Source organism: Netta rufina (assembly GCF_964035555.1).
Source record: "Netta rufina genome assembly, chromosome: 1".
Lineage (NCBI taxonomy): Eukaryota > Metazoa > Chordata > Aves > Anseriformes > Anatidae > Netta > Netta rufina.
The window spans coordinates 206366839-206380839 of NC_140123.1; the positions used below are offsets into that span (position 1 = coordinate 206366839).

A 14001-nucleotide genomic window follows, 5' to 3' on the forward strand; every position below is an offset into this window, starting at 1 on the left:
CGAGGCTGCAGAGCGCAGCCCTGCTCCCTGCCGGGGCTGTCGATTGGGAAGCGGCACGGCCCCACCGCGGGGTCTCCACCTGCGGACCTCCTCTGGCCCGGTGCTGCATGGAGACGGGGAGGGGAACGGCCGCTGCAGTGGCAAGAGCTGTCCCACGGCTTTTGATGATCAAGAGGGGCACGGCTTCCCCTCCTGCTCATCAGCACACTGCCCAAGCCCTCTCATCAAACTTGCTGTCCCCAGGCGCAAAGCTTCAGTAGAAGGCACTGTCACACTGGGGATGTGTGCTGGGTCACCTGCCAGCCTCAGCCCAGAAGTACTGCTTCGGTACTGCGCTGCATTATAGTCCCTCGAGGGAGAAAACACTTTAATAAGAAATAAATAGCTACCCTTTCCTTATAATACTTCTAAATGTCACTCCAGTATCATGATTTAGTCAATGCAGAGATATTAAAGACCAGCTCAGATCTCTAAAAGGCTCCTTCGTGTTTTTAGAAACAGTCACGAGAAGCATGCAGAAAATGTAGGTATTGCAGGCAGCTCCCAGAAATACTTGCTCAATGCAAAGAGGCTGTTGGATACTGCAGCTCTGCACCGTGCTGCATGCTCACACTGACCTGGTGGTGCCCAGCCCACAGCACAAGACACTCACGTGGGGGGCTTTGCACGCAGGTGTGTGTGTGCAAGCGCCCAGGCTGCTGGTGCGGCCAGCAGAGCCCCGAGTGCAGTGGGATTGCTGCAGCGCTCCCGTGATGCGGCTGCGTATCCCTCCAGCTGCACTGACTGCAGCGGTGCTCACGCAGACCCTCACATTCACGAGGCAGTCTGCAAGCAGGATCCCACTCCTGCCGTGTCACTTCCCCAAACTACTCCCTGCAGCCAGCCCACCTCTCAGCTCAGCACCAGCGCTGTTATTCTTTGCAAATACCACCCCTGGACTAAGAGCCAGTCCTTGCACAAATGCCATGAAGATCAAAATGACAGCCTAAATTCTCCATGACTCCTCTTTAGCACTTGCATTGAGGAAGCATTAATTATGTGGCTTGCAATCCAGTTCATATCTGCCATATTGATTTTGTAGCACATTCATTTTTAAATCGTTAAGAAGTTATTAAGTCAAAATGTCTCAGAAGCCTACATGTATTATATTGAAGGTACATTTATAACAAGTTTTGTAATAATTTCAAAGAATACTACCATTTTTGTTTGGTCTGGTTTCTGGCAGGCTCAATTTCAATTAAGGAATATTAATTAGTTTAATCCTTTTTCATGTTAATGCTTACTTGATAGAGATCTGTGTCAGTCATGCAGCTGCTCCAGGTTCAGACTTTACTCTAGGAACATTTCTATATATATATTCCCAACTGGAAAATGTGAGAAAAAACACACAGAATCGTTTTTATGTTTTCTATCAGTCCAGTGTGGAGAATCTCTTGGCATGTTTCCACATGAATTGACAATGTGTTTCTTCACCTACTTTATCACCCTATGCCATAAGGCACCTCGAGGCCTGAAGGAGCAGGTTTCTTGCTTTGCTTTGCCTAGCTAAACTGTAGCTAATCGCTGCTGGATCCATAGCTTAATTCTGAACTGGAGCCAGGACGCCTTGTATATTATGAATAAAACAAACACTACCACGACAGCGTTTATTAAGAAGCTAAGGAGCTTCTTAATGTCTCCAGTGTATAATCGTGATTTCACCGAGCGCAGTGCCCACATCCTCCTCCTCTCCGAGACACAAAGGACATCGCAGCCAAAACGCCTGAGCACCAGAGCAGACTGCTCCCCACGGGGCTGCCAAGTGGGGGCAGCTCAAATTAAATGTAGTCACTGACAGAGAGGCTGCTCTTTCTTTTTCCATACAGATATCCTGCCCTTGGTGATTACAGGGCTTTTCCCTATGTTGGCAGTTTATCTGAAATTCGTCCATATGAACTGCAAATCAGATTTCACAGCACTGACCAGAGAACAATGTTGGGTAAATAAGTTAGAGATGTAGGCATCTTACAGCTGAAGCACATTGACTGTCAGCTTCTGGTTGGAGTGAGCTTCAATAGCAGATGGAGGACTCCTCCTCCTACTGTCATATGCTGTCCCTGTAACCAGCAACCTATTCTGGAAGCTGCTGAACTGAAACTGGATTTCCTCTGCGTGTTTCACCAAGAGCCTCAAGGAGGCTGAGCGCTCTGCACATGACGTTCCTCCTGGAACACGTACACATGTGTACACCTGCTCACAGACAAGGTGCTCGGCTTTGATTTTCCTGCAAATAAAAGGGTGCTCAAGAAACACTGCTATAAGCCTACGCATCAGCAAGAAAACCTGATGACACACACCTTTGTATCAAATGAATGAGGTCTCACACTTGCTCTATCTGTTGAAAATAGATATCTGAGATGGATTTGATGTGTGACTCCATGTCTCACACCTCTTACAGATATTTTAGCCATAAAGTGTTCAGACTCAATTGTGTCTGGATAAAGTGATGAAGACCTAAGCATCCAACAGGGTGCCTCCATCAGAAGCCAGTGTTGGGTCTCGGTATGGAAGTTCTTCCTCATGAGAGAGAATAATCCCCTTAAGAAGACACAGGCATTTCTGAGGGAAGACACGGATTTCCCTTCCGTAGGCTGGTGGCACATTCCAACCACCACCAGTGAATTAAATTAACAGACCATAATACTCACCACAATTACTTCAAACACATCAAGCAGTCCCAAATACCATGGACAGCTGCTTCACTCTGCATGCACTCTCAAGGGGCCGATCATCAGAGAATCACTTTTTTGTCTGGTGAGTTCTGGCTGAAGGATTCTCATTTTAGGTTTAAACGGCACTCCTTCTCTGGAGACTTCCTGCCCCCATCCTGGTAGAGCACGTGAGATGGGAGGTGGAAGCACGCCGGTTTTTGGAGAGCACAGCCAGTGGTTTACACACGCTGCAGCTTTTGTCACAGCTCATGCTGTGACAGCAGGACGGGGGATGTGGCAGACCCAAGCCAAGGCGGCTATGCCAGAGCTGTGGGAATAACTTAAGGTTTGTCTTGCCACATTTCTGTATATCTCTGGGAGGCAGTGAAAATACTAAGGTGCCTTGCACATTATCAAGAAAGTATCTATTACAGATCCTGAAGGTTTTTGCATGGGGGAGCTTCCTAAGTCTTTTAAAACATACTATAAATGAACCCTGCAGGAACAAAATGTGTTTGGCAGCTTAATCTGTTAGCCCTTCCTAGTAACTGTGTGACTGTTTCTTGTTTGTTTGTTTGTTTAATGAGTTGCCTCTGGCATTGGAGTTCTTTTACTTCAAGCATGACAGAAAGGCTTTGTAAACTACTCCCCTTGCTCTGAATCATAGAATCACAGAATCGTTTAGGTTGGAAAATATCCTTAACATCATGAAGTCCAACCATCCACCTAACACTAACAAGTCCACCGACAAACCATGTCCTTAAGTGCCACATCCACACGCCTCCTCAGTACCACCACTTAGGAGACTCCATCACTTCTCTGGGCAGCCTGTTACAATGCTTAACCACCCTTTCCATGAAGAAATTCTACCCAGTATCCAATCTAAACCTCTCTGGTGCAACTTGAGACTGTTTCCTCCCATCCTGTTACTTATTACCTGAAAAAAGAGACCGACACCCTCCCTGCTGCAACCTTTCAGGTAGTTGTACAGAGCCATGAGGTTTCTCCTCAGCCACCTTTACTCTAGACTCAACAGCCGCAGTTCCATCAGCCACTCCTCATGTGTCTTCTTTTCTAGTTCCTTCATCAGTCTTATTGCTCTTCTTTGAGCATGTTCCAGCAACTGAGTAACTTTCTTGCAGTGAGGGGCCCAAAACTGAACACAGTACTTAAGATACAGTCTTGCCTGTGCTGAGCACAGAGGGACAATCACTTCCCTCCTTAGTCCTGCTGGCAACACCACCTTTGATACAGGCCAGGATGGCACTGGCCTTTTTGGCCACCTGGGCACATGGCTGTCTCCCCTTCAGCCAGCTGTCAACCAGCACCTCCGGGTTCCTTTCTGCCAGGTAGCTTTCAAGCCACTCATCCTCAAACCTATGATACTCTGAGAACATTTGTGTGTTCTCACACATACAGCTCAGCACTGACTAGGTACCTGCAGACAATTTCTTTGTACAAACCTTTTTGGAGCCATCTATGGCCAAAGCTGTGATGGGAAGGATCATACAAGCACATGCCGTGCCACAGGTCCTTCAGCACTGTTTAGTAACGTGTCTAGTGACCTCATTTGTGAGTTGTACTTTATGACGTATGGGTAGAAGAAAGATTTTGCCATCACACAAGCAGTATCATAAAGTCCACCAAGTCCTTATAACCTGGTACTTTCAGAAAGCATCTCAGTGACAACCAAACACTCTGTCTCGATTATGGCATTTGCTGTGTGTCACAGAAGCATAGAATCGTAGAGTATCTCAAGTTGGAAGGGACCCACAAGGATCATCGAGTCCAACTCCTAGCACCACACAGGTCTACCCAAAAATTCAGACCATGTGACTAAGTGCACAGTCCAAATGCGTCCTAAACTCCAACAAGCTTGGTGCTGTGAATACTTCCCTGGAGAGCCTGTTCCAGTGTGCAACAACCCTCTCAATGAAGAACCTCTTCCTGATATCCAGCCTAAACCTCCCCTGTCGCAGCGTGACACAATTCCCTCGGGTCCTGTCACTGGTGACTGAAGAGAACAGATCAGCGCCTGCCCCTCCCCTCCCCCTGGTGAGGAAGCTGTAGGCCGCAGTAAGGTCTCCCCTCAGCCTCCTCAAGGAGAAACGCTTTTGCTCTTCTGTCCTTTGGAAGAAATGCTTTTGCTGTTCTGGAGTTTCAAATTGTTACTCTAAGTGTGGCTGACAGATACAGAAATAAACTGGTTCTGATGGAAAGGATTTCACACACACAGAATCACACAGAGAATTGTTGAAGTTGGAAGGGATCTCTGGAGATCATCTGGCCTATCCCCACTGCCAAGCAGGGTCACCTAGCATATGTTGCACAGGATCTCATCTGGGTGGGTTTTGAATATCTCCAAAGAAAGAGACTCTGGGCAACCTGTTCCAGTGCTCTGTCACCCTTACAGTAAAGAATGTTTTCTCATATTCAACCAGAACTTCCCATGTTTCAGTTTGTGCCTGTTGCCTTTTGTCCTGTCACTGGGTACCACTAAAAAGAGTCCAGCCCTATCCTTTTGTCACCCTCCCTTCAGATATTTGTACACATTGATAATATTCCCTCTCAGTTTTCTCTTCTCCACGCTAAACAGACCCAGCTCTCTCAGCCTCTCCTCATATGAGAGGTGCTCCAGTCCCCTCATCATCTTCACAGCCCTCTGCTGGGCTCGCTCCAGGAACTCCATGTCCCTCTTGTACTGGGGAGCCCAGAACTGGACACAGTACTCCAGGTGAGGCCTCACTAGGGCTGAGAAGAGGGGCAGGATCACCTCCCTCGACCTGCTGGCAACACTCTTCCTAATACACCCCAGGATACCACTGGCCTTCTTGGCCACAAGGACACAGTGCTGGCTCATGGTAAACCTGCTGCCCACCAGGACTCCCAGGTCCTTCTCCACAGGGCTGCTTTCCAGAAGGTCAGCTCCTAACCTACACTGGTGCATGGGGTTATTCCTCCCTAGGTGCAGGACTCTGCAGTTGCCTTTGTTGAATTTCATCTCCAGCAAGAAAATATCAGGTTCATTGCTTCTAAAACCTGGATCTGGATCTCCTAAGCCAGAGCACCCTGGAGAGTGGGGCACACATGGAGTGTCAGTGAGTGCAGGTTTTGCTCCACCACCGTTTCTAGATGTGCCAAGAACAGCTGCCAGCATTCAAATCAGTACTCAGGATCCCCAGCAGCATCCCAGAGCCATGTACTGGTTCCTGCTGGCTGGGCGGGTGGTACATGTGCCACCAGCCAAGGATAAGGGCAGGGAATCGATCCAAGCAGTCCAAGCTAGCCAGGGTGCATTAGCAGAAAAATGCACAAGGAAACAGAATTTGTTATCTTGGTCTCCCTTTATTCCATTCAGTACCTATTGTCTCCCAGGGAGTCTCTGAGAAAGAAGCTAACTTCAGACAATGATGATGCCTACTAGATTTTGTGTATCAAAAAATGCAATCACCAAGGAGGTCACCAAGTTGTTCTTGCCTGCTCTGTCTTTTGCAGCAAACAAACAACTCTTTGGATGGGATATTGATTTTGGTCACAACAGATTCTGGAAATGGTTCGAACTCCCAGGACCATTATATAAGTCCTAACAATTTTTCCTTATCATAAGCAGAAATCAAGGATCTTTAGCTTTACAAATATGACTTTGCTGCTTCAGAACTGCCTGAGGAAATGCAGAGCCAGGGACCCATGCTGCCCCAGCACCACACCTGGGGAGAACCAGGAAATTAAGCAATTTCTGGAAATGCCACAATGAGTGGATGTCCACCCACACCATCTAACAAAAACTTCTGATTGGACAGCTGAACCTGGACACACTCCCCATTTAAGGGCGGGATATGTTTTACTCTAAGCTGCAGAGAGTAAATCTATATCCTACTTCAGATGCTGAACTTTGAACTTCTCTCCTGAAGTGGTACTTTCAAAGAAACAATGGTGATTCAGAGCTTTCCTAGAAGAACGGACAGTGTAAAAAAGGTCAGCTCTTACAGCTAAGACCAACTAACAGGAGCATCCACTCAATAGGATACAGGAGAGCCAACTTTGTAGTCCAGTTTGGTGAGTCCAGTTTGTAAAGGCTTCAGGAGACGTGAACTCATATTGTTCACCTCCTGGTGAAGTCTCAGCTGATGTCTGCAGCACCGTGTGGGGAGGTGGACCCAGTGAGGACCAAGCTGGCCCCACTTTACCAGCCCATTGAGGGTGCCTGAACCCACAGGTATAACTCCCACCCACTCACACCCTCTCTGGTTTCAATGGGTATTTAATTAATCTTTAAAAAGATGAAGAGCTTGGGCAGGAGAAAACCACATGGCACTGTTCCTATCTGTCCTACCTGGCAGATTGGTGGGCTCACTGGGGAAAAGAAAGAGAAGTGCTCAAAGCCATGTGAGACAGTGAGCATATGAGTTCTGTGCTACCGTATCACATGCATGTGTTCACACCAAGGGAACACAGGAGGGTACCAGCTTTTCTCCCTATTCTGGTGTATGCTAAGACACTTTCATAGAATCATAGAATATCCCAAGTTGGAAGGGACCCATAAGGATCATTGAGAGCAACTCACTTTCAGGGCTTGTCTGTCATAGAAAGAGTTGGAAATGTTTTGAGGGACTCTTTTTTCCTAGGTCTCCTGCAGTACCCAGAGTTGTAAGACAATTAAAGAATCAAAGACTTCCCCAGAAAACAGGATCTCAAAGTCTGGGAATGAGACCATCTTAGAGAAAAGCATTATATATGGTGGTAAGATTCATATGTCAATCACTGAATTGTAGACTGAGGTTGGAAGGGACCTCTGAGGGTCAACTTGTCCAACCCCCCTACTCACGCAGTAGTAGCTCAGGGACACATAGAGAAAGTTTCCCAGGACTGTGTCTAAGCAGCTTTTGAAGATCTCCAAGGAGGGAGACTCCACAACCTCCCTGGGCAACCTGTGCCAGTGCTCCAACACCCAACACAGTTATGAAGTGTTTCCTCATGTTCAGAGGGAGCCTCCTGTGCTCCAGTTTGTGCCCACTGCCTCTTGTCCCAGCACTGTGCACCACTGGCAAGAGCCTGGCTCCATCCTCTCTGTATCTCCCTTCAGGCATTTATTATCTCCCTTCAGGTATTTACGTACATGGATGAGATACCCCTCAGCCTCCTCTTCTCCAGGATGAACAGTCTCAGCTCTCTCAGCCTCTCCTCATAGGAGGGGTGCTCCAGTCCCTGTATCATCATCGTGGTACTGCGATGGACTCTCTCCAGTATGTCCACATCTCTTGTACCAAGGAGCCCAGCACTGGACACCATACTCCAGGGGTGGCCACACCAATGCTGAAAAGAGGGGAAGGATCACCTCCCTCCACCTGCCAGCTCATGGTCAACCTGGTGTCCACCAGGACCCCGGGTCCTTTTCTTACAAGTTGCTTTCCATCTGGGTGGCCCCCAGCATATATTTGTGGTCAAGGAAAATTTCCCTTGGCTGTCAGTTAGCTATTTTGGGAGCAATCGTGAAGTCATTAATGGATGAAATCTTCAGAGACACTCTGCCTAGGGTATTACCTGGGTTATCCCTGAAATACTGAAAGACGCATATTCTGTTCAAAATTCAGGAGGCAGTTTCCTACTCAGAGAGCTTTGTGCCTCACCACAGAGGCTTCCTCCAACTACAGAAGTGGAGCAGAACCACACCCTCTCTCCCCCCACACACCCCCTGAGCCAGGTAACAAGGCAGACTTCTGGCCGATATTCCACGGCTGACTGCTAATGCTCTCACACAAAATGTTTTTATTCCTTTCAGTTCCTAGAGCACTGCTTATTTAGCTTGCAGTTCAATCTGCTGAGAAACTTCTGCTCTTAGATCATCTCTGCACAACTAAATGAGAATAACATAATCACCTGCTAACCAGAGCCAATTAGTGGTGGATTCACACTGTTTGGGAAAAGGCAGGCAATGGGAGAACAGGAGTCACTTGCCTTTCCTGCTTCTCCTCGGGCAGCTGTGAGACCAGTGCTCTGCTAATTAGCACCGAGGCCTGAGCAACATTCTAACGCTGAGGAGCCTTTGGGTCAGATCCTGACATCTTCCAGGAGCAGTAGGGGTTCAGTAGGTGGTTCCTTCTGCAGCAGTGGATTTAGGACTGTGCACAGTGCTGCACTGTATGAGGGAAACACAGTGCAGGACAATGTGGTGCAAGAGTCAGCCAACAACCAAACAAGAAAATCCTCAGAAGATGAGCGTTTGGCCAAGAAGCACTGGAAACCATGATCTACAAAATGCTTCAGAAACCTGGGCTGAGACTCTACTGCCAAGGGCACATGGCAAATGGCTGCAGGAGCTTGCCAAAGTGACAGCTGAGAGAGGTCCTGCAGGCACCCTCCTTGCTGGGCAGTGACCTACGCTTTACTGCAATTATTAGTCTGGATGTAGAACTACATCCCTTGAAGTAGAAACACCTCTGCCTGGCTGTAGTCACAGCCTTACAGACATGCCTGGAGAAGATGGAGAGGAACTAGAAACCCTAGAGAGACAATTAATTAAAAGGTTTCATCTCCCCTCATATAATCAAAGATACTGATTCACTCTTTAAAATACTCTGTGTGCATCCCAGCCAGTAAAACATCCACAGTGGTAGTGGGATTTGTACCTCTCCACCCTGACAGCCCAGGGTGTTTTATATTACTGGGTTGCTCCATCAGATCTTAAAAAGCCCCATTGAAAAGACAAGATATAGCTTTATCAGTTTGCAAAGAGGATATAACGGTATTTCTGAAAACTATGCCTTTAATCTTGCCTATCCTGCAAGATCACAGTCCTCAGGAATTTGGACAACTTGTCTGATAAGTCGAGCAAATGCAGGAACAGACAACTGCAGTGAATTAGCATGCACCTCGCTCTGTCAGATACTCTTTACAAAGGTGAGAGAAAGCCTAGTTTTGCTAAAGATTCATGACAAGTTTACAGTAGACAGTAACTGAAGAGAGATGCAAAAGGATTATCAAACCCCACACCCCACTGGAGTCTGGAGGCAAAGATTCAGGTGAATCCTCACAATCTGCTGATGTTCAAGACAAATACTTCGAAAATTTTACTTTAGTAAGAAAAGAAAAATATGAATCATTTCAGCAGTATCTTCTGGTCAGTGCCACCCAGGAGTGAAAGGAGATGATTGATCAGGACATGATCGACTCAGAGGATGGTGAGGCACTGGAACAGGTTGCCCAGAGAGATTGTGGATGCCCCATCCCTGGAGGTGTTCAAGGCCAGGCTGGATGGGGCTTTGAGCAACCTGATCTAGTGGGTGGCATCCCACTAGATGATCCTTGATATCCCTTCCAACCCAGGTCATTCTACGATTTGATGATTTGTCCCTACCTACTTTAGATGCTATGTACTTTTCAACCCCAAAGATTTGCAGCTCCTAGGAATGGAGGAATCCATACCATGCTGAAGGCAGGAGGTACATTTCCTTCATAAAGAAGGAAATCATTTGTACAGCCTATGACTCAGAAAGCTTTAACACTTTGGTTGCAAAGTCCTTACGTGTGTTCCAGTGAAAACCCAGTGCCCTAAGCATGGCCCTCAGCATCCACCATGTGCAAATGATTCTTAGCTATGAATTCTGTTCTTCATAAACAGATGTTCTCGTCACCACCTCCCTGTACCTGGACAGACAATGAGAAGACTTCAAAGGTCTAGAAGGACATTTCCTAGAAAGCCCTTCCTTGGCTGCCAAGGCAGCTCTACAGAGCACCATGACACCGTGACTGGCATAATCTGGCTATCCCAGTGCAACTGGTAAAGAAGTGCTGACTCTGCAACTTACAGCTTGACACCTGCCTTTACTAAAATTACCTTAGGAAGTCTATTTAGATGGTACAGGCATCCAGAACAAGGAGAATGAGCTGAGACTTTGACAACATCCAACCAGTATGTTTTCTATGATCTGCCTGAGGACCAGGCAACAGGGGCACCATCACCCATACCTGGATGAACCAAAACACTGGGGAACTGGGAGAAGTGCAAGCTAAGACCTGCTGACATCCTGGGTGAGAAAGACCAACAGTCTTCCAAAACTGAGATGGCTGAGCTTGCTTTCTCCTGGACCACCAGAACAACGCTCATACTCATCCCGGAGACTTCCACTCAGGTCCAGAAGTTACTGGAACTGCTTGGAACTATTAAAGTATTAAAATAAGGCCAAAGAAAGGGAGCTTACACAGAAGCATACCCCATACCGCTAAACTGTAGTTCAGAATACCACCAGAGGGAAGAGATGCAGCTGTCACTTGGTGCAGTGCGAGGCCAGGGACACAGCAGCTGCACCATCTCCTGACCTAAACCTCACAGGAAGCCTTTGGTGTGAGAGGACATGGGAACACATCTCAGCTGCAAAGCAGGCAGCATCTTTGCACAAAATTCCCATTCTCTTGGCAGAAAAGTGCATAGTCTCCTCTCTTGGCTGGTCTGCACCACTCGTTTTAGTGACATGAAAACCAAGCTCTTGGAGCTTCAGCCCGAGACAGCCTCCAGAGGAACTCCAGCATGGCATGGATGCAGCCATCTCCCTGTGGTTTGTATATCACTCGGATCTAGATTTTGTTAGCAATTGATGTTTCACTAAAACTGTCATTGCCCAAAGCAATAACATTGTCCAAAGATAACCCAAAGGAAAGAGATTTGGTGGTCAAAGGACCACCAAGTTGGAAATATTTATGTTTTTTCTTCCATAATACTGTAAAACACTCAGTCCTGAAGCATTTCTTTACTTGAAGTTATGGTGCCATGAATGTTTCTCCATGGCATGCTGCACCTCCCATGAGGAGGGATGGATTTGCTAGAGACACAGCCCAAAACAGCGGTGTTGGGGCCACTGAGACCATGAGACCATGTCTGCAGCTGCTGGGAGCTATCAGCATACATCTCTGGAATCCACCCTCAGTAAGTTTGCAGATGACACCAAGCTATGCGCATGTGTCGATCTGCTCGAGGGTAGGAAGGCTCTGCAGGAGGATCTGGATAGGCTGCACCGATGGGCTGAGGTCAACTGCATGAAGTTTAACAAGGCCAAGTGCCGGGTCCTGCACCTGGGGCGCAATAACCCCAAGCAGAGCTACAGGCTGGGAGATGAGTGGTTGGAGAGCTGCCAGGCAGAGAAGGACCTGGGAGTGATGGTGGATAGTCGGCTGAATATGAGCCAGCAGTGTGCTCAGGTGGCCAAGAAGGCCAATGGCATCCTGGCTTGTATAAGAAGCAGTGTGGCCAGCAGGGCTAGGGAGGTGATTGTCCCCCTGTACTCAGCTCTGGTGAGGCCACACCTCGAGTACTGTGTTCAGTTTTGGGCCCCTCGCTACAAGAAGGACATGGAGATGCTTGAGCGGGTGCAGAGAAGGGCGACGAAGCTGGTGAGGGGCCTGGAGAACAAGTCCTACGAGGAGCGGCTGAGGGAGCTGGGCTTGTTCAGCCTGGAGAAGAGGAGGCTCAGGGGCGACCTTATCGCTCTCTATAGGTACCTCAAGGGAGGCTGTAGCGAGGTGGGGGTTGGTCTGTTCTCCCACGTGCCTGGTGACAGGACGAGGGGGAATGGGCTTAAGTTGCGCCAGGGGAGTTTTAGGTTAGATGTTAGGAAGAACTTCTTTACCGAAAGGGTTGTTAGACATTGGAACAGGCTGCCCAGGGAAGTGGTGGAGTCACCATCTCTGGAAGTCTTTAAAAGACGTTTAGACGTAGAGCTTAGGGATATGGTTTAGTGGGGACTGTTAGCGTTAGGTAGAGGTTGGACTCGATGATCTTGAGGTCTCTTCCAACCTAGAAATTCTGTGATTCTGTGATTCTGTAACGATAAAAGGGTTGTAGAAACAACTGCTGCCTTGCTTGTTATATTCAAATCTTCCTCTTCCTCTTCCTCTTCCTCTTCCTCTTCCTTTTCCTTTTCCTTTTCCTTTTCCTTTTCCTTTTCCTTTTCCTTTCCTAAGAGAAGTTAGAGGACATGTACTCCTCAGCTGGACATGCATCCAGCTCACTGTGTGTTTCAGCCCCAAAGCAGGTTTTCAGGCATTTTGCTGTATTCTAAGTTACAAATAGATCTGTTTTCAGACACCCTCAGGTCAGAGAGTCAGTCTGTCACCACTTGTACACCTTGCTCTGTCCCTGGTCACTGCCTCTGCCTGAGACATGCAGCAAGAGGGTGAAGCTTGCAGTGAACATCCCAGCCCCTTGAGTCACAAGTTCTTCATACCCAGCAGTGAAATCAGCCTCTTTTCTTGGTTCTCAAACATACAAGCGCAGAGATGCTGTTGTATGTAATATTTGGGACTGGTGTGTCTAAGCACTAATGAAGGAAGCCACGCTCCTGGGTCTGCTGTTCAGGTAAACCTCTCATTTTATTGCAGCGGCTGCAAGGCATTGGGATAAAGCAGGTCTTTCCCTCAGTAGAAAGGGAATGTGGCAGCAGCAGCTCCATACACAGGGACTGCCTGCTAGGGTCCTGGGCTGCCCAAGAGGATCCGCCTGGCATCAGCAGGCACTTGGTGCTGGTATTGCAGGGACCTGAGTGTGTGTGATGTGGTCTAGGGAGTCACTGCTGAGGAGTACTCATAACGGAAGTTTCCCTGGGACTCTAATTAATTTTCAATTTTATTCCCTTGGAAGGAAGGATGTGTCTGTGTCAGATGCCAAATTAAGGGGATTCTTTGTGTAGGAAGTGTAATTGATTCCCATTTACTCCGCATCTGTATTTCTTAAAAAAAGGAGCATGAGTGAGTCATATGCATAGGCAGACTGGCTTGTTATGACGCCTCTAGCAGACAGGCACCTGGGAAGGGGCATATTGTCTACCCTGTTGCCAGAAATACTGTGCCACCACCCAGTCTAATTCAGGATCCAAGCAGTCTAAGCAGACAGTTCTTGCAGATGTGGTGGTCAGGCAGGAGGCATCCGTCAATACGGGTGCAGGGTGACCTTCACGTGAGACCTGGCTTCAGCCTGGGCCACTGTGGTCACCTGGTGCTCCAAATGTTTTCAGGATCGGTTTTGTCTCCAGCTTCTGGCAAGATGATGCAAAGTCAAGGTTTGCCAACAATGAGAGCTGCAGCAGGTGGAAACAGGACCACTGGCACTGGAAACAGACCCGCTGGAAACAGGACCCTCTGGGTTTTCCCTTGTCAGTGTCCAGAGAAGTACCTGCTGTGCAGTAAATAACAACCTGAAGTTTCCGCCACTAATCTTGGCCAGCTGATCTCCAACAAAGTTACTGACAAGATGAACCTGAGAGGGATCAGCCTGAATAGGTCCCTGCACTGTGTGTGCATAGGACAGGGGGTGTTGTGGCCT

General features: G+C 47.9%; 1 protein-coding gene across 4 annotated transcripts in view; it reads right to left on the bottom strand.

The window, feature by feature from the left end:
• SHANK3 (SH3 and multiple ankyrin repeat domains 3) overlaps nucleotides 1-14001 on the bottom strand; it is a 376332-nt gene that overhangs the window by 196946 nt on the left and 165385 nt on the right. The gene's annotated exons all lie outside the window — the stretch shown is intronic.